We start from the raw sequence: 21550 nt of genomic DNA, 5'->3' as shown, positions 1-21550 counted from the left end.
TTGATTGGCCCACTAGCATGGTTTTAAGTTGGAGTCCCACGTGCCAAACCACCTGCCTGAGTCAGAAACCCCTCAAACCTTTTCTTGAGTCTCAAGAACCCCTAGATCTGTCTCTATAGCTGGGAGCTCCATACCACCACCTTAAGGCTGTCTTCAGCAAAAGGAAAGCTACCTCCCTGCCCCCCCACCGCCCCTATGACTGCGCCATTAAGTTGCTCCCAGATTCCTGCCCCCCTAGAGGCAGTATTTTTTTTTCACTCTCTCTCCCCGAACGAACTGCCATGGACCACTATATAGATGAATCTCTTGCAGCAGGGATTATTCCGCCATCCACCTCTCCTGCAGGCGCTGTTTTTTTTCTTTGTGGGGAAGAAAGATGGTGGACTTCGCCCCTGTATTGATTACAGGGGTCTCAATAAAATCACAGTCCGCAATCGCTATCCCTTGCCTCTCATGTTTACCGCTTTTGAAACTCTTATTAACGACGTCCTCCGAGATATGCTCAACAAGTTTGTGTTTCGTCTACTTGGAAGACAATCTCATTTTCCCAAGTTCCCTCCAAGAGCATGTACAACATGTCAGTACGGTTCTCAGGTGCCTCCTTGATAACCTCTTGTACGTAAAGCCTGAAAAATGCCCATTTCATGTGTCCCAAGTTAAGTTCCTGGGGTTTGTCGTCAAACCTGGACAAATTCAGATGGATCCACAAAAGGTCCAGGCAGTTAAAGATTGGCCTTCCCCTTCATCTATAAAGGAGGTACAGCGTTTTCTTAGTTTTGCCAATTTCTACCGGAAATTTATCATGAACTTTAGTTCTGTGGCGGCCCCATTATCTGCTCTCACCAAGGGTAACCCAGCAGGTTTTCTATGGGGGCCAGAGGCTGAACTGGCCTTCAACAACCTCAAGAGTCACTTTACCTCTGCACCTATCCTTTTCCTTCCCAACCCAGAGAGATCCTTCACAGTAGAAGTAGATGCATCAGATGTAGGCGTTGGGGCAGTATTATCCCAGAGAGGAGATGACAATAAGCTACATCCGTGTGCATTCCTCTCCCACCGCCTCACTCCCACTGAGAGGAACTATCACATAGGTGACAGAGTTACTAGCCGTCAAGTTAACCCTGGAGGAATGAAGACACTAGCTGGAGGGTGCCAAACACCCTTTCGAAATGCTCACGGACCACTGTGAGTCTGTCCTCGGGGTTCCACCCTGAATCTAATGGCCAGACAGAGAGGGTTAATCAGGACCTGGAGACTACCTTAAGGTGGATGGCAGCTAACAACCCTACTACTTGGTCTTGCTTTATCATGTGGGCGGAATATGCTCACAACATGCTGTGTTCAACTGCAACAGGCATGTCTCCATTAGTGTGCCAGTTTGGATATTCTCCGCCACTGTTCCCTGAGCAGGAGGTAGAAGTGGCAGTTCCCTCTGCTCTCCATTTTATTAAATGTTGCCGTCAGACCTGGAGGAAGGTCCGCCTCAAGCTGCTCAAAGTCTCCCAACAGTACCAACATCAGGCCAGACGCAGACCGGCACCCATTCTGCTTCCTCGGCAAAAGTCAGGCTCTCCACAGAAAACATCCCCCTTCTGTTGGAGTCAAGGAAACTCTCCCAGAAGTACATTGGCCCCTTCAAGATTGCCAGGAAAGTCAACCCTGTTACCTACCGTCTATACTTACCCAAATCCTTAAAAATAAATCCCACTTTTCATGTGTCTCTGTTAAAACCTGTTTTTTCTTCTCCCTTGTCCGTGACAGATAGACCTCCTCCTCGTTACTTTGGGGGCCAACCAGTCTACACAGTCCGCCGAATACTGGATGTCCGTCAAGTGTGTGGATCCCGGCAGTATCTCATGGACTGGAAAGGCTATGGTCCTGAGGAGCGCTCCTGCGTTCGGGCTAGAGATATTTTGGACCCCAATCTGATTCGAGACTTTCACTCACTTAAGTTAAGGTCTCCCAACAAGAACATCAGGAGCCGTTCCTAGAGGGGGGAGGGGGGGGGGGTCCTGTCAGGATCTGTCATTTTATGACTTTAGTTTTTACATGTTATGATTTTGTTTCTTCACTAGATGTCTTCATTTCTCACCATAGGTTTGAGTTCAGTAATTACGTGATTGTTTTCACATGTGTCCTGTTATGTCATGTGTATTTAAGTTGTCTAGTTTCCCCTGTTTCTTTGCTTGGTTATTGTTGATACTAGCCCTTCAATATTGTGAGTCTTGTCCTGCTTTCTTAAAGTCTGTTTATGTCAGAGTTCTATGTGACTTAGTCTTTTTCTTTGTTTTCTGGATGCATTTCTCCTGCTTTAGATTTTTCAGAGATATTTTGCCTGTTGGCCTTTTTGTTCCTCCGTTAACTCAATCTTATTTTATCTCTGCATTTTTTGTTCCAAATCTGGATTTTTGTTTTTTTAAATAAATCTCTCACAGTGCAAGTACCGTCTCACTTCTGGGTACATTATCCACCTGTGGCTGAGTGTTTAAGCACTCAGACTCTGACACTGGAGACCCGGGTTCAAACCCTGTCCCTGACAGTTTTGGGGCTGCCGAAAACTCAAAAAGAACTTCTGCAGCCTCTCAGCAGAGTCTGTCACCCGGTAACCCAGGACAAACTCCACTCATTCACAAGTGTAGCCCAAGGATGTCACTAAAGGTGAGTCGGCAACCAATCAGGAGCACCAAGTTTTCCCTCAGGCCAGCCGGCAAAGGAAACTTAAGACTTCCAGCAAAAGCACAAAGAAATGTTCTTTTTTTTCAAAAAATCTCTTGATGATCTGGTGCAAATTGATCTTAAGCAGTTAAAGATAAGCTAAATCTCTGCTTATGTGGTTTCTTAGGTGTGATTTTTTTAAGATCTAGTATTAAGTACTAGAATTTATTTGGGACAGTTGTCAACTCATTTTGCATCCTCTGAAGTGTGTATGTGTGCGTGTGTGTGTGTTTTCATAGCGCTTCACTTTTTTTCCACCTTTTTTTTGTTACAGCCTTATTCCAAAATTGAATAAAATAATTTACTTACTCAAGACCCAACACACAATAGCCCATAATGACAATGTGAAAAAAGATTTTTTTTAAATTGTTGCAAATTTATTAATAATAATAAACCTGAAAAATCACATGCACATAAGTATTCACAGCCTCAAAATGATTCCCTAAAAAGTGGAAGATATTTGGAACCACCAGGACTATTCCTAGTGCTGGCCGACCATCTAAGCTAAGTGATCAGGGGAGAAGGGCCTTAGTCAGGGAGGTGATCAATCACTCAATGGTCACTCTGTCTGAGCTCCAGCGTTCTTCTGTTGAGAGAGGAGAACCTTCCAGAAGGACAACTATCTGTGCAGCAATCCACCAATCAGGCCTGTATAGTAGAGTGGCCAGACGGAAGCCACTCCCCACCTGGAATTTGCCAAAAGGCATGTGAAGGACTCTCAGACCATAAGAAACAAAATTTTGAAGTCTGATGAGACTAAAATTGAACTCTTTGGAGTGTATGCCAGGTGTTAAGTTTGGAGAAAACCAGACACCGCTCATCACCAGGCTAATACCATCCCTACAGTGAAGCATGGTGGTGGCAGCATCATGCTGTGGGGAAGTTTTTCTGCAGCAGGAACTGCAAGACTAGTCAGGATAGAGGGGAAAGATAAATGCAGCAATGTACAGAGACATTCTGAATGAAAACCTGCTTCAGAGTGCTCTTGACCTCAGACTGGGGCGACGGTTCATCCTCCAGCAGGACAATGAGCCCACCAAAATATCACTCGAGTGGCTTCACAACAACTCAGTGAATGTCCTTGAGAGGCCCAGCCAGAGCCCAGACCTAAATCCTATGGAACATCTCTGAAGAGATCTGAAAATAGCTGTATACAGTCGCTTCCCATCCAACCTGATGGCGCTTAAGAGGTACTGCCAAGAGGAATGGGCAAAAATTCCCAAAGACAGGTGTGCCAAGCTTGTGACATCATATTCAAAAAGACTTGAGGCTGTAATTGCTTCCCAAGGTGCATCAACAAAGTATTGAGCAAAGGCTGTAAATACTTATTAACATTATTTCAGGTTTTTTAATTTTAATAGATTTGCAACAATTTAAAAACTGCTTTTTTTCACATTTTCATTATGGGGTATTGTGTGTAGAATTTTGAGGAACAACAAATTAATTTAATCCATTTTGGAATAAGGCTGTAACATAAAAATTTTTTTGGAAAAAGTGAAGTGCTATGAATCCTTTTCAGATGCACTGTACAGGAATTAGAGAGTGAAATTCAATACCTCTTAAAGGGCACTTAGGTTAACCCTTTATTCAGATTTAATATAAGTGTTTTGCATCTCCAGAATGAGTCTGTAAAGTTTCAGCTCAAAACACCCATCAGATTTTTCATTATACCTTTTGCAAGATTCTATTTTATACATTTTTGACCTAGGGGGCTGTTTTGTCGTCCTGCGCCTTTAAGGCTAGTCCTCCCTGCCCACCGTTTCTACGTGCCTTTCTGCGTGCCTTAATCTCCTCCCTTGGCTGCGTCAGACAACAGACAGACTTAAAGTTGCGTAAAGTTGCGGTCCGTCTGAAAACCGCTCCAATCGGTCCACCGTTTTTATGTTGCTAAATTGAAAAAACTGGGTGTGTTTATATCACCCCAATATGACAGTCTATACACCATTCCTGCACATATGTCTGTCCAAACAGCTTGAAAAGTAGATTTTTCAGCATAGGTGCCCTTTAAGATATCACTTTAGACTCTTTCCATACATTAAGTCCGTATTGCCACTTCTTTCATCTGTTAACATTGGTTACATTTTAGCTTATGTTATGTTTACTAAATTCTGATTGTAAGAAAGCACAACTAGAGTCTTATTATACTCTTTTACAATGTAATACAATTCAAAATGTGAGAACAAGATTATAAAAAAATATATATTTACCTGACTACCACAATGTAGGGTTCAGAGAAAGAAAATTTTGGTGTAACACACACCCGTGAACTTGGGGGACCGTTTAGCAAACTGAATCACATAGCTGAGTCTGATTGTCCGAATGAGCCATCACGACGAGCCGGGCAGCAATAACCAGGCTGGCAGAGCAAGCGCGAGTGACATCATTGGCGCAATCACTGACACACCAGCAGTGGGGCAGCACGGGATGGTAGAGCTCACCCTGGGAGGCACGTGTCCCGAGGAAAAGCAGAGGATAAGAGGTTTATACTTAACTTTTTCCAAATAGCCCGCAGGGCGGCTGGGAGTGCGAGAGAAAGGACCCTGTCCTCTGGCACTCCCGAGGAAAAGCGGAAGATAAGAGGTTTATTCATTCATTCATTTTCTTTTTGGCTTATCCGGGGTCACCACAGCGGAATGAACCGCCAACATATCCAGTATGTTTTATGCAGCAAATTCCCATCCAGCTGCAACCCATCTCTGGGAAACATCCAAACACACTCACTCACACTCTTACACTACGGACAATTTAGCCTACCCAATTCACCTGTACTGCATGTCTTTGGACTGTGGGGGAAACCGGAGCACCCGGAGGAAACCCACACGAACGCAGGGAGAACATGCAAACTCCACACAGAAGCACCAACTGACCGAGCTGAGGCTCGAACCAGCCACCTTCTTGCTGTGAGGCGACAGCACTACCTACTGTGCCACTGCGTCACCATAAGAGGTTTATATTTAACTTTTTCCAAATAGCCCGCAGGGCGGCTGGAAGTGCGAGAGAAAGGAGCCTGTCCTCTGGCACTCTCGAAGCCTGTGGCAAAGAGCACCGATCCTGCGAGCTGGAAGGCCTAGCATCCCATACTGTCAGTGTTCGGGCTGTCACACCCAGAGAATGGAGAAATTTCTCTCGCCATAAGTTAATTATATGAGTGTCCCTGGCTCTCCGCCGGGGAAAGAGCAAACCTTCTTTTCTCTGAGTGGCTCCTCTCAGGGATGCTTCATGGTCCGTACTGGACTTAGTGGCGCCCTAAGGTGGGGGGCGGTGATCATCTGTCGGGTGCTGCAGACTGCAGACAACTGCGGACTGCAGACGAGCTCCCTCGGCGATGAGCAGCCAATGTGGATGGGTCGACAAGGAGAGCGGTTTTAAAAAAGCTCACTGATAGCGCTTGACTGCTCTTTCACTGTGGTGAATTCCTGGGTGAACTCACCCCCCGTGTCGCCGAACAGGCCAGCCTGGGAAAGGAATGTCTTAAGTAAGTGAACTTTGTCACCGTCACGCATATCTGCAAGATTTAAGCAGAGGTGGTATTCCTGGACTACTAGTGTGGTCATCGTCCCTTCCACTCGCAGCCTTCCTGGTGTTTTCAGAGCAAAGTTGGTTGCAGTGCATAGCAGTGCATAGTGCATTAACCCTGGGTTGGTACCTTCCTCGTGTCACTGGGCCAACACCTGCACCAGCCATAGCAAGCAAAACAGAAGCAGCCTGGCCCGCAGCAGTGTAGGCTCTGGCCCCAAGGGATGCAGACAACCTACACGCTTTGGATGGGACCGCACTAACAAACACAACCTGGAGATTCACCTCGTACCCCCTGGCTGCTCCATCATCAAGGAAGGTGAGGGGAGAGTGCACACAGACAGGGCAGAAAAAGGTGCCCTCAGTGCTACATGAACTCATTGTGCACCTCCGGGACAAAGGGGACATGAGGCTTAGAGGGTTTCCCCTTCTTATTCTCCACGTCACACCCGTCTAATCGGTCCGTCACCGAAGGGACAAGCCATTTCCACCCTCGCAGCCCAGGTGAGCATGGCCATCATATCAGACCCCATATCCGGAGCCTTGCTTACCACCCCTGAGGGAGGAAGCAGGTCCAAATTGTCACCGGAATATGACAGTTTGGATGGAGCTTGGATGGAGCACGCTGCTCAGATCTGCTCTCAGATCAGCTTGAGTGCCAACCGCTACTTTCGTGGGACAACAGGGGTGGTTCACCCTTTTGCAGGAGTGAGCCGCCATCTTAGCTGTGCAACAGACATGCCATTACAGTGATGCCATGCGCTGCCCGCGAGCACCGCATTAACATGCTAAAACCCCAGACATGCAACACAGTGCTCATGCCATCATCCGTGGACAGGAATTCACCGCATCCAGAAACACACAGTCAGAATGCCATCTTAAAAATAAACGTGCTGCACGACCATCCCTCTTTTTTAGGAAACTTGCTGAGTTACTCACCGCTAGGAGAACCAGACCTGAGAACGCCCAGGGACGGGAGAATGCCCAGCTCGACCATCTGCCACTGCGTTGCACACACTCTGAGACCAGGAGAAAACAGCTTGTCGATCGCCGGCAGCTTTTTTCTCTCTCTCACTCTCTCTATCCACGAAGGATGGGGATGGAGGAACCAAAGACTCTCTCAATACCGTGAGGCTCTGAAAGCGAAAAGCGAGGCTTGCATCCTTATTCACAGCTGATAGTGACTGCTGCCCACTGCATACACTGACACTGCTAATTCATTGGCATTTTATTTGCCTGTTTTATTACTTTTACTCATTGAAGTTCCCCTTCCGCTGGGGAACATTAGTTATGGCAAGAAAAGCAAAGAGAACATGCATTTAGTTAATCGTAACAGATTATATATTAAAATAAGAATGCAAAATTAGTTTTGCCACAATGCATGGTGGGTGCCAGCATTAGTACAAAACTCCCAGCATGCATTGCAACATGAATAAATTATGCAGGTTAATGTTTTTATAATTGCTTTCTTTGCCTTGATTTTGTTTTGGGGGATAATATTTCAGTAGATTATTTTGTATTGTTCTGAGTTGATTTCTTTCTTTCTTTCTTTTTTTTCCATTGTTCAAACATTTTCACTGTGACTGCCACTGGTTTGAGCCCAGGCTGGGTCAGTTGGCGTTTCTGCGTGGAGTTTGCATGTTCTCCCCGTGTTCACGTGGGTTTCCAAAAACAAGTCCAAAAACATACGCTATTGGTGAATTGAATAAACTAAGTTGAGAGTGTATGGGTGCTTTCCACTACTGGGTTGCAGCTGGAAATCTGCAGTGTAAAACATACTGCATAAGTTGGCGGTTCATTCCAGTGTGGCAACCCCTTATGAATAAAGTGACTAAGCTGAATGATGCAATGAATACAGTTTTTTGTAAAAAATAAATAAATAAAATACTGCCATTATTTTTACATATCTTTACAGAATCTTTTTTTACAGTTTACTAATTCATCAAGTGTTCCTATGCTGCCCTACAGGCTAAGTACAGTAACTACAACTGTAAGAACTACAAACTGAGGAGAAAATGCCTTAAAAATGTTTGCACCAAACAGCAAAATGTGAATAAGTGGTTTTGTTTCTCTGAAACAGGAAATGTAACCAGAAAACTTTGTTGAAAAATCAAAAAGTAAATGTTGGCCTTAGTTCGCTCTCTTGCTCACTCATTCTTTCACTCACTCACTCACTCACTCACTCTTTTTTGGCTGATTCCCTTCTTTATCAGGGGTCGCCACAGGGGAATTAACTGTCGATTAACTCTGGCACATGTTTTACCAGCAGATGCTCTTTCTGTCAACCCTGTCCTGAAAATGCACTAACTTTTAGATATTTAATAATAATAATAATAATAATAATAATAATAACAATAATAACAATAATAATAATACAATGCCAATACTATTACTGTCACAATAGCCAGCAATCTAGCAGTTGCTGATCACTGGAAAACTACAAATCTGTCATGGAACTGGACTTCAATTCCCATCATCCATCTCACTCACACAACAGTTCCAGTTCTCTCCCTGATTGCACACACACAGCTGGATTACATGGACTATAGATTCACCTCTCTCTCTCTCTCTCATACACACACCCACATACATACAGACATACATACACATATACATACATACATAGATGCATATACATTCACATTGCTGAGCCTTGTACTGTATGTTCACTGTTAGCATTATAAAACGTTTTCCTTGTCTTGCCTTCCTGTGTTTTTTGACCTTTGGTTGATTTTATTGTTTATATAACTATGTGCAACACTGCACAATAATAGTAATAATAATAATAATGTTAACACGTTTACTAGTGTTAGATAAATTAGTTTATTTCATTTCTGTCACGATCATCTACACACAATCACTTATGGACTACAAATCCAGGCATGGTTGGACTACATTTTCATACATGCAAATGCTGACTGATTACACACGCACCACCGGAGGATTTTCAAAGACTGATTACACATACTACTTAAGCAACACACACACACTTACTCCCAACGCCAAGTCTTGTTAGCTGAATAGTGACATTACAACGCGCTTCCTTTGTCTTGCTTTGTCTTGTTTTGATCCTCCCCTAGTTTATCTGTTCATCTCTATCTGCCGCCTGCCTTCTGACCATCTGCCTGTGTATCTTACTACGACTCTGGATTGCCCATATACATCTGTTTGCTCTTGTGCTCACCATTGCTTGCCTGACCTCGCTAATAAACCTGCAAATGGATCCGCACCTCTGTTGTCAGTGTCACAATCCTCTGTTACAATTTCCATATATTGTATTTATACTATTTTAATATATGTATACTTTTAAAGGAACCCAAATTTAATTATAAATGTACAGATGTTACTACTTCAATGTGTTCCTTTTGGCGCCATTCATACCGCGGCGACAGCGGTACTTGGTGCGCCAGCAGCTTTTGACCGCTGGGTGGCAGTTTAACCACAGATATTCAGCTTTGCCTTTCCACAACACTAAACAGACTTTTCTGTGTGTACCTTATGTGATCAGATGTGTTCAATTAAAATATAATTTTGATTTAGTTTTCTTAGTAATAAACATGATCTTATGCTCGCTCAGCGCGCTTCAAGTTTTGCCGTTGTGTACTGTGTGAAATAGACAACATACGACAAACTGGCACAGGACAGCAGACATCAGGAGAATATAAGCAGGAGAAATTAATACACAAACAGATGAACATAATTAACTAATAATGGGTTAACAAGGAGGGTGGGACTAGACAATAGACGGGAGAGCACCTGACACAAAGAGACAACACAAGCCAGGTGCTCACACTAAACAAAACTAGAACACGCAGCCAATGAGAGAACTCATTAACCGGGTGTTTGTATGACAAGACAAAACACTGAAGCACACAACAAAAGCACATGACCAATGTAAACACAGAGCCACGTGCTTTGACAACAGACGCAAGACACGAGCACACGATAAGTGAACACCTTACCGTGCGCTCACATAAATGCAACGCGCATGTTTCATCTCAGCGCCAACCAAAACCGAAACCAACTAGATGGAGACGCTGAGAATGAAACAGCGCGATGCTGACGAAACACAAACACGAGTACAAGAGCGCGCATCCCAAGGACGCGCAGACCCCGCGCGCCAGCATCAAGCGGGAGCGCGCACGGTCCGCGCGCACCTTTGTTGCGCACCCAGACAATGACAAAACAAGTGCTGGACCCAAGAAAACTCGAGCCGAGCACTAACAGGACAGGACAAGACAGAGCTAGTGTCCGGATTCTGCCACAAAACAAGAATTAACAAGACCAGAGTGGCAGAACCCTGACAGTAACGTTTACTGTTTCAAGCAGTTAAAGTTATTTCTATTTAACTAGCCTACATTATTATAGGCTGTATTGTGTTGTTTTATCAACGAAAGTTAAACAACAAACATGTTCGTTTGTACGGATATTTAGCATAATACTTTGGTCTTTTTTGATTTCTTATTTTTTTACATGAAATGTAAATTAACTTAGGTAGGCTACTTGGGTACAGGGGCGTAATTTGTTGGTAGTATACCGAGGAATGCTTAGACAGTGAATATTGTCATCATTATTTAAAAAATTATAAATAAATAAATAATTAAATAAATAAATAAAACACCTTACGGAAAAGGATGATATAAAGGAAAAGCATGCTCTTAATCATTCTTCATAATCTGATTCCTAGCTATACATGCAATAAACTTATATTGCGCCGACAAGAACAAGCTCTAAAAGGTAAAGTCTAAAGCCAGAGGAGTTATTGATATTAATGTTAGTTGTTAATATGATCGTAAACACTGCGTTGTATAATTAACGCCGTCATTGTGTCTTGTCTGCGTTTTTTTTTTTTTTTCTCATTGAAGAACAGAAAATTCATGTTATCGCCGTCTTCCCAGCCAGGTTTTTATGCACAGTTTCCGTTTTTGTTTCTTCTCAAACAATAAAGTTTCGCTATAGCAGGCCCGGCGGCAGGATATCATAAATGAGGGCGCAAGGGCGCAATCCCATTGCACTTGACCTGATGACTGAATTTGGTCCTTTCTTGTTCCTTTTATTTAGGCTATTTATTCATTCATTACTTTGCATTACCGATATAGTCCTACTTTTTATAGTAATAATAATGCAGTTTTGCTATTACCGATTTTATTAATGAAGGCAATGATACCGTTTACATTAATGCAGAAAGATCATGGTTTAAGCACCAAACAAGTGGTTTAAATTATGTTAGTCCCCTTATTTCTTTCCGTTTTATTTTAAATATTATAAATGTTTAAAGTTTTAGGTAAAGACGTCAAAATATGCCCACACATGCAAGCTAAACTAGATCATATCTGAGTCATCACGCTTTATTACCCAACCAAAATCAGCGAGGAAAAAATAAATGTTTTAAATTAAATTATATTTAAATGTTAAATTAAATTTAAAAAATGAATTTAAATTTTAAATGCCATTTAAAAATTATTTGCTAAAATTAATGTGTTAATTTTTAGGCATAAGCCAAACAGAAAGCCTGTCTACGGTAAATCCACACGCACTAAATAGCCTACCTTTTACTTTTATAACACTGTAAACATAACTTCGCAGGTCGATCATCTTCAAACGCAAAAGGCATTTTTAAGTGTCCTAACTTGACTGCTGCTGTAGAATGGGATGTTTTTTTTTTACATAACTTTAAACGTGTGCTTTAGCTATGTCAAAATGAAAGCAAATTTTTTAAGGGTTCTGCGTTTTGTCAATTGTATAGCTTAATAATAATAATAATAATAATAATAATAATAATAATGGATATAACAAATTATAATATTATAGTATAGACATTTTTACTAGGCTACTTTAATATTAATCCCTAACTGAAAAACTAATGTGAAAATGACTGGCAGCTGTGCTAAAATTAATATAATGGCAAATTTCTTCTGCGTTTTTTCCCTTTATAGCTCAATAGTTTTATTCAAAGAATTAGTTAAGCAAAACATGAAATAATTAAGCTGCGTGTCTTCGTGATATCCACTAGTCCAGTTTTCTCCAGTGTGAGTTTAGAGTGCGCCTCCACCGCATGCGCATTTATGCCTGCACCAGATCAAAGCAGGTGTAAAGTCCAGCACAGAGCGCTGTTAGTTGTGCGTTCAACCAGCAATACCCGCTCCACTGTCTACAACACACAAATACTCGAACTCTTTATTTGTGGACTTACTTTTGATAATAGGCTATATCATTACCTTTATCCTGATTCTATTTTTATTTTTATTATTCTATTTTCTTTGTGTTATATCCATAATTGTTTGCACTTGCTCTTTTTGCACTGTCTTTGTACGCAGTGACGCTGCACTGCTTTGGCAATACGAATGTACAGTTATTTGTCATGCCAATAAAGCACCTCAAATGTGAAAATAGCCTAGGCAACAAATAACAAATCGGAGTCTAATAATAAAATAAATGCCATTTTCATTTTCATACATGTGTGGGTTTTGACAATATGTGTTTAATTAAGCTATAAAGATTAGCCTGTCAGATGAAATGCATAGTGAAATATTAAATAAATGTCTCTTTTGCTGAATATTTAATTAATCTATATCTTTAATATTTTTAAAATCACCTCGCTTTGGCCCAGAGAAAGAGGCGTGAGGCACCAGCGGACCTGTGCTTTCCCAAACAAAGATGTACAGTAACTTGCAGGTGAACTATGCATAGTTTTGGGGGGGGAAAGAATATAGTGATGAGTGTTTCCCAAAACCCTTAGTTTCTCTGTCGCAGATCCATCATTTGAATCACGTCACTATTAACCCTGCTTTTATTTATTAAATGCTTCCCAACGCTGCATTTCTGTTGCGCGAAAAAAAGCTGCTGCAAATTAACATTTATTTTAGTTATGCCAATGCCATTTTAATAGTTTCATGATAGTAGTTGCTGGTGTGCTTCATCTGCGTGATTTTGATTTGACATTCTTCTGCTAAACTTGCACTGTCTTGGCGTAAATGGGCTGTGAACTGTTGCTATTGAGGCTGAGGCATCAAGGTGTAAATAGGCAATAGTTCTCTCTTCAACTTTCAGGTTTGAGGTGGGGGAAGAAGTGGCAGAGGCAATTCAAATGTACCATCTCTAAATTAAAAAAGGCCACTTACGCGGCATCTGTGTGTAAAGATTATTACCTTATTTTTATTTTATTATTATTATTTATTTATTCATTCATTCATTCGTCATTCATTTTCTTTTTGGCTTAGTCCCTTTATTTGTCTGTAATTGCCACAGCAGAATGAACCGTCAACTTATCAAGCATATGTTTTACGCAGAGGATGCCAGGAGGGCCAGCTGGGGCTTCGGGACAGAGTGAAAGGAGAGGCGGACTTTACCCCGAGTCTGGGAAAGATGGCTTGCCATCATTACACTAGTTTTCCGATGGCACACGAGTTACATGCGCCAAACACATGAACAAATAAATTAATAAATAAGGGAAAGAAAACATCTAGCCTTATAGGCTGAGTTCTTTTTGATTATAATCGCCGTTAAGTTTCCGTTTTAAATGTAAGGCTGTTGCATAAAATAATAAAATTGCATAAAATAATACAATTTTAATTTATAAGTGACTTTGCTGCGTCCCCCTTGATGTTTCAATAACGCATAATAATCTATACACCATATTAAAGACACTTAAATAGTCTACTTAACACTTTCCTTAAGATCACAGAATAATATGCAACATCTAATTCCGGGGATGTTCTGGGGGCAGGGTTTGCGTGACATGCTGCAAGCTAGCCTGACAGTGAAAACGCGACATGATTTCGGCCTCACTGATGCCCATTAACACCTGACAGACAAGCTTTTGGTTATGAGAAGGGGGAAGGGGTCTCCACTCTTAAGAGTTTTTCACAAACATGAATACACAAAATCCAAAACTCCGACATAGGACGGATGGCGTAACAAAACCTATGCGTTTAAAAACGAAACCGCATTAAATATGGGGCCTTATGAAAATGAATGTTTCTATGCACAACAACTTCTGAACTGAACTAGGCTACCTGTTAGGGGTGGGCGATATGACCTAAAATTAATATCACTGTATTTTTCATCTTTTGAACGGTGACGGCATAATATCATGGTATTACTTTCAATAGCAAAATAATATACATCTCAAGGAAGAACGGACAAAAGAAAGTCTCACTTCTATCACTCTTTAAAAGTTTTGGTTTGGGTCATTGTAAATGCTCAGTCTCGTTATGAGCTGATCTTCATTTCTCTGTGTTGGTGGAATAAAGCAGGCGAGTCAGCCGCACCAATTTATGAGCAGACAGAGCAGGATTCTCGCGATGACCACCAGCGCAATTCCGCTCTTTGTTATGAGCTGTAGTTTCAGTGTAAACTTAGTAAAGGTGAGTTTCTTTGGCGATGATGTGTACAGTGTTAGATTTTATATTTAGCGGACATTTGCGCTAAACACGCGGTGAATGCAACGCATCAAGATTCGGGCACCTTCTCCGAAAACACTCGATTGATCTCAGCTGGCGGATCAACATTTACCTCATGTCATGATCGCTGTCATCTGCGCCATTATTATTATTATTATAACTTTAGGTGAGGTTTGCAAACCTGTGCACTTTTCACTCTTCAGCCGTTTGCATTTCCTGCAGTAACAAAAGCTCCCTGTTCATTATATTCAGACACACAAATGCTCCCAAATATATTATGAGGGCGCATAGATTAAATTTCGGGCGCTCATGCGACCAAAATGGTTGCAATTTCGAGCCCTGTAGTATAAGGACATGTATTCAGACCACAACTGAATGTTTGAAGAAAATTGAATGCCTTATTATTTAGAATTAGCTATTATTGATGTAAATGCAGCCGTTCAAGGCGCATAATTGATTTATTATGGTATTGACGGTATTAGAAAATCCATGTCGTGGCGCAATGTCACACCTGTGATGACTATGACGATGGGTTAGTAATTATATTATAACTGGTTATGTTCAGGCCAATGAAATAATACCTTTAATAAATAAAATATGTTTGTAAGAACGTGGTGGGCCAGTGATTCCGTCGCTGTCATCAGTGGTTTAATGAGCTCAGGAGAATTCTGCGTTGCATTTTTCTATGCACTACTAACATCACTAAACCAGACATTTGTTTTATAAGTTAACCAAATATTTGCAGAGATTCAGCAGTTTTTTTTCTGAAGCGTTTGCCAGTCATGCCAGTCAGTGAAAAAAAAAAGTAACCGTGGCCCTGTTTGCAGGTATTAATATTGGTTTTTTCGTCAATCTGATGCAACTTTTATTATTTATACAGGACGTTAAAATGCAATTAAAAGTTTCAAATCAATTAAACTCAATTTATAAAAAGGCTAGCCTATTTTATGCATTAAATATAACTAATTTCCTTTATTTCTGATTAGACAATGCATTTTAGACTATTTTACAATTGTAATATGTGCATATGCTTTTTTTAAATAACATTCGTTTAACAAATATTTTAGCACATCGAAAGTAATTAAGTCACCTGTTTTTTTTATTAAAACCTTTATGCAAAAGGATCAGAGGATAAATTATCGTAGGATAAACATATCTTATGGAAAAACACCAATTGACGGGCTCTGCTTTCGGTTTTAAAAGAATCAAGCAGCTTTAAAAAATATAATTTGCTGAAGAGAAATGACAGGAAAAAAAGAAAGTTTCTCTATTGTCTGCGTCAGCAGTGCGTCCCGGTCCCGCAGGTTATGAACGAGGAGGTGGAGAGAATGCGCTGTTTAGTTTCGGCTTGATATATTTAAATAAAAACTAACACCGAACTGCTTTTAACGCTCAAAAAGGTAAACTAAAATGCACAACTCTTGTTGGTTGCACCCGCGGGATGCACAATGAAACGCGCCAATGTTTTAATTCTATATTCGTGAAGAATGAGCTATGAGATTGAGATTTTTGAAGGTGCTCTCTAGCGGCGAAGTTCCTGGCAGAGTAGCGAGTGAAAAAATGTGCATAAATAAATTGGACAAGAGGAATAACATTTTAAATTATATAACAAGCATCGTATTCTTTCTAATCCTCGCCCAGTTTTAATACAAGTTGTGTTTTTTTTATATTTGTGGCTGGGAAGTTTATTAAGAATATATTTATAATTATATATAGTTAAATAAATACATAATTATATATAATTAAATATATATATATATATATATATATATATATATATATATATATATATATATATATATATATATATAGAGAGAGAGAGAGAGAGAGAGAGAGAGAGAGAGAGAGAGAGAGAGAGAGAGAGAGAGAGAGCAAAAAATTATTTTTATTATACTTTTAGTGATCTGCTTAAGGTAGGTCAATTTATTTTTTTTGCTTTTGATGAAGCAGCATTCAACTAAAGCTCTTTAGACCATACCCCTGACAGTTTCTCAGTGTTTCGCCGCAATATCTTTAAATAAATTATTTATTTAGGCATATTTTCATTATTAATTTATTTTCATTATTCGTTTATTATTATGTACAATAATTCAGACATAAAATAAGATAGTAAAATATAATCAACAACGAAAATGTAAATAAAAACATAAATAAAAAACATAAATGAAAAAGTCTTGTTTTAGTCCTATCAAATCGGCAAACACTAAAAGCAGGCTAAAAGACTGCTTTATTTATTTATTTAAGACTACTTATTGTACTGAATGTTTGTGCTTTCATGTTAGTTGTCTTTTATTTCTTCAATTCCAAAATGAGTCCTCTTTGCACTTAAAAAGTTTACAATAAATTGTGTTAACAAATTTTAAATGATTAATGAAGGACTTACAGATGTTACTACTTCAATGTGTTCCTTATGGCGCCATTCATACCGCGGCGACAGCGGTACTTGGTGCGCCAGCAGCTTTTGACCGCTGGGTGGCAGTTTAACCACAGATATTCAGCTTTGCCTTTCCACAACACTAAACAGACTTTTCTGTGCGTACCTTATGTGATCAGATGTGTTCAATTAAAATATAATTTTGATTTAGTTTTCTTAGTAATAAACATGATCTTACCAGGGCTTAAAGTATTCCGGCACCATGCCGGATCTCCGGCGTGCGGCCGTGAGAGAAAAAAAAAATAGAGCTTGCACATGCGGTTTAGTTGGGGATGCTCAAAATAACCGATTAAGCAATAACCGAAAGGGCACGTTTGTAACCGATGAATGGTATCAGTAAACGATTAAAATATGCTTTATACATTTTTAAAGTTTGGCTGCAGACGGGGCATCTGTTAAATTGTTTACTGACTGCAGCCAGTGTTTTACGCTCTGCTTATGCTCGCTCAGCGCCAATCTGGAAACATTTTGGATTCGTGGCGAACGAGAAAGGCGAATCAATAATTAGGATGAAGCTATTTGTTGGGCTTGCTTAGAAAAATAAGTGTTAAATGGACAAACACGTCAAACCTCCAGAGCTGCGGTCATGTCACCCAGCCCATGGAATGCGGAGCCAGCTCCGGTGTCATCTACTGAACGCAAATGCCCAGCTAGTCCAGCCAGGTATGGCAGAGAGGCCTTTTCAAAAATGGCCAAATACAAAAGAGAAACTGATAAATAGTAGACGTTGATGAGAAATGGAGCAGCATATTTGGTAGTTGAGAATGCGCCGCTCTGCGATGTAGAGCTGGTTTCCGAGAAATGCAGGCGGCGGAGCAGGATACCCTTATTGCCACGGTTGCGCAAGTATCTGCATGCGCTACAGGCACACGTCTCAGTGCTGCTGGAAACATTGTAATCTCAAATAAGTCTCCGCTTAAACCGAACAAAGTCAACATGTTAGTTTTTCTGGCAAAGAATTTAAAATATGAATAGAAAACAAAAGGCGGAGAGACGCAGTTTTTTTTTTCAACATCTGACTTATGTTGTTACAAGCCTAGGCTAATCTTTTTGTTCTTCGTTACTATTTATATTATTATTGATTAGTATTTGTGAAGTTTCTAAAATGTAACGTTTACTGTTTCAAGTTCTATTTAACTAGCCTACATTATTATAGGCTGTATTGTGTTGTTTTATCAACGAAAGTTAAACAACAAACATGTTCGTTTGTACGGATATTTAGCATAATACTTTGGTCTTTTTTGATTTCTTATTTTTTACATGAAATGTAAATTAACTTAGGTAGGCTACTTGGGTACAGGGGCGTAATTTGTTGGTAGTATACCGAGGAATGCTTAGACAGTGAATATTGTCATCATTATTTAAAAAATTATAAATAAATAAATAAATAAATAAATAAATAAATAAACCTTACGGAAAGGATGAAATAAAGGAAAAGCATGCTGTTAATCATTCTTCATAATCTGATTCGTAGCTATACATGCAATAAACTTATATTGCGCCGACAAGAACAAGCTCTAAAAGGTAAAGTCTAAAGCCAGAGGAGTTATTGATATTAATGTTAGTTGTTAATATGATCGTAAACACTGCGTTGTATAATTAACGCCGTCATTGTGTCGTGTCTGCGATTTTATTTTCTCGTTGAAGAACAGAAAATTCATTTTATCGCTGTCTTCCCAGCCAGGTTTTTCAACATCTGACTTATGTTGTTACAAGCCTAGGCTAATATTTTTGTTCTACGTTACTATTTATATTATTATTGATTAGTATTTGTGAAGTTTCTAAAATGTAACGTTTACTGTTTCAAGCAGTTAAAGTTATTTCTATTTAACTAGCCTACATTATTATAGGCTGTATTGTGTTGTTTTATCAACGAAAGTTAAACAACAAACATGTTCGTTTGTACGGATATTTAGCATAATACTTTGGTCTTTTTTGATTTCTTATTTTTTACATGAAATGTAAATTAACTTAGGTAGGCTACTTGGGTACAGGGGCGTAATTTGTTGGTAGTATACCGAGGAATGCTTAGACAGTGAATATTGTCATCATTATTTAAAAAATTATAAATAAATAAATAAAACACCTTACGGAAAGGATGAAATAAAGGAAAAGCATGCTCTTAATCATTCTTCATAATCTGATTCGTAGCTATACATGCAATAAACTTGTATTGCGCCGACAAGAACAAGCTCTAAAAGGTAAAGTCTAAAGCCAGAGGAGTTATTGATATTAATGTTAGTTGTTAATATGATCGTAAACACTGCGTTGTATAATTAACGCCGTCATTGTGTCGTGTCTGCGATTTTATTTTCTCGTTGAAGAACAGAAAATTCATGTTATCGCCGTCTTCCCAGCCAGGTTTTTCAACATCTGACTTATGTTGTTACAAGCCTAGGCTAATATTTTTGTTCTACGTTACTATTTATATTATTATTGATTAGTATTTGTGAAGTTTCTAAAATGTAACGTTTACAGTTTCAAGCACTTAAAGTTATTTCTATTTAACTAGCCTACATTATTATAGGCTGTATTGTGTTGTTTTATCAACGAAAGTTAAACAACAAACATGTTCGTTTGTACGGATATTTAGCATAATACTTTGGTCTTTTTTGTTTTCTTATTTTTTACATGAAATGTAAATTAACTTAGGTAGGCTACTTGGGTACAGGGGCGTAATTTGTTGGTAGTATACAGAGGAATGCTTAGATAGTGAATATTGTCATCATTATTTAAAAAAATTATAAATAAATAAATAAAACACCTTACGGAAAGGATGAAATAAAGGATAAGCATGCTCTTAATCATTCTTCATAATCTGATTCGTAGCTATACATGCAATAAACTTATATTGCGCCGACAAGAACAAGCTCTAAAAGGTAAAGTCTAAAGCGAGAGGAGTTATTGATATTAATGTTAGTTGTTAATATGATCGTAAACACTGCGTTGTATAATTAACGCCGTCATTGTGTCGTGTCTGCGATTTTTTTTTTGTCGTTGAAGAACAGAAAATTCATGTTATCGCCGTCTTCCCAGCCAGGTTTTCATGCACAGTTTCCGTTTTTGTTTCTTCTCAAACAATAAAGTTTCGCTATAGCAGGCCCGGCGGCAGGATATCATAAATGAGGGCGCAAGGGCGATATTTTTATATGACGTGCTAAAATTGAAAAATGAAATTTACATGAAGAGCTTTATTAGTGAAAAGCTGCCGAACGCAACGAAATGGGCTATAAGCTATATTTGCTCTTATGTGCTGAAATACTTAACACTTTTCTTAAGACCACAGAATAATATGCAACATCTAAATGTCATATAGCCAATAAGGAAAAATTAACATGTTTCAGGTCTCTCCAGTGCATTTGGACTGAATATTTGACTGTGTCTTACTGGATGTCTCCAGTAACTCTATAAACATAGAGGCACAAGCAGACTGTAGAATTCATTCATTAATTCTTTCTTTTATTTATTTATTGTCAACCAAATATATATATATATATAAATTAATATGTGTGTGTGTGTGTGTGTGTGTGTGTGTGTGTGTGTGTGTGTGTGTGTGTGTGTGATTGCAGCAGACTGAAGAAGTTGTGCATTGGGTGGGTGGCATCTGCTGTTATGCAGAGGGCTCTACGGGTAAGACGTGTGCTGTAAATGTCCTGAAGGGAGGGGAGAGAGACACCAACAATCTTCTCAGCTGTTCTCACTATGCATTGAAGTGTTTTCCTGCAGAAAATCCAAGGTTCCATACCACACAGTGATGCAGCTGGTCAGGATGCTCTCAATAGTGCCTCTGTAGAAGGTGTACATGATTGGGGCTGGTGCTCTTGCTCTTTTGAGTGGCAGCCTGTTTGAACATATCCCAGTCTGTGGTATTGAAGCAGTCTTGTAAAGCCTCTGAAGAACCTTCTGGCCACACTTGTATCTCCTTGCAAACCGGTTTGGTGACTTTAACTATCGGTCTGTAAGCAGGCATTAGCATGACAGTTAAGTGGTCCACCAAGGTGGGGGAGGGGGAAGGCTTTGTAAGCTCCTCTCTGTGTGGTGTAAACAAAGTCCATTGTGTTATTGCCCCGTGTTGGAAAGTCTGTGTTGTTGTATTTTTGGAAACACACTCTTTAGGTCTGCATGGTTAAAGTCCCCTGCCAGGATGAGAAAAGCATCGGGGTGGGCTGTCTGCTGCTCACTAATGTGCAGTTTCCGTAAACACAAAAGCGCAACAGTCCTTTACAGTCCTATGTGATGAACGAAGTAGACGGATGTAGTCCAGTTTGTTGTCTAGCGAGCGTACGTTCGCTAGAATGATGGAGGGGATTGCGGGTTTGTGGGGGTTATCCGCTAGCCTTGTTCGGATACCCCCGCGCTTACCCCTCTTCTGCTTCCTCTCGCGCCGCTTGAAGCGCCTCCATTGTGGGCGAGGTGGTGAGGTGGGGGTCGGAGGATGGGTACGCATCCGGAGCAATCCGAAATCTTGCAGCTCATCAGTGTC

The sequence above is a fragment of the Danio aesculapii genome, chromosome 19 (genome assembly GCF_903798145.1).
Source record: "Danio aesculapii chromosome 19, fDanAes4.1, whole genome shotgun sequence".
NCBI lineage: Eukaryota > Metazoa > Chordata > Actinopteri > Cypriniformes > Danionidae > Danio > Danio aesculapii.
The sequence above is the reverse complement of the archived record's forward strand: the minus strand, read 5'-3'. Positions refer to the sequence as shown.